Source organism: Aptenodytes forsteri, unplaced genomic scaffold, assembly GCF_000699145.1.
Source record: "Aptenodytes forsteri isolate BGI_AS27 unplaced genomic scaffold, ASM69914v1 Scaffold61, whole genome shotgun sequence".
In the NCBI taxonomy this organism is placed as follows: domain Eukaryota; kingdom Metazoa; phylum Chordata; class Aves; order Sphenisciformes; family Spheniscidae; genus Aptenodytes; species Aptenodytes forsteri.
In genome coordinates this window covers 4,967,431-4,967,826 of record NW_008794443.1, presented here as the reverse complement: position 1 = coordinate 4,967,826, position 396 = coordinate 4,967,431, and positions in this window count along the sequence as shown.

The following is a 396-nucleotide window of genomic DNA, read 5'->3' as shown; positions in this document are numbered from 1 at the left end:
GGTGGCCTCCCTCTTCCCAGGGCCAAACTTTTCAGTCCAACTTTCTCGCTTCCGCCTGCCGACGGGCGGTGGGGAGCAGCCCAGCGGGTGCTGGCGGCCTTCTCTGGGGGTAGGTACCGGCCAGATGATGCCGGTTAGTGTTATGGGGTGGGGGACACACAGGGGACAGGGCACAGCCGCTGCCTGGCTTTTGGGAAAGGGGGTTTATTTTGCGTTTTCTCCTTCCTCTGGCTCCTCCTCTTCTTCCCTCCTCCTCAGGGGGAGGGGAGGAGGGAGGCTCTGGGGCAGGAGTAGCCAGAGCAGGGAATTGTTTGGGAGTTCAGTCATCCAAAAGCCGTCTCCCGTATGGAGGGTCTGGCTTCCCGCATCCCGGCGCCTCTTCCCTCCTCCTCCTCC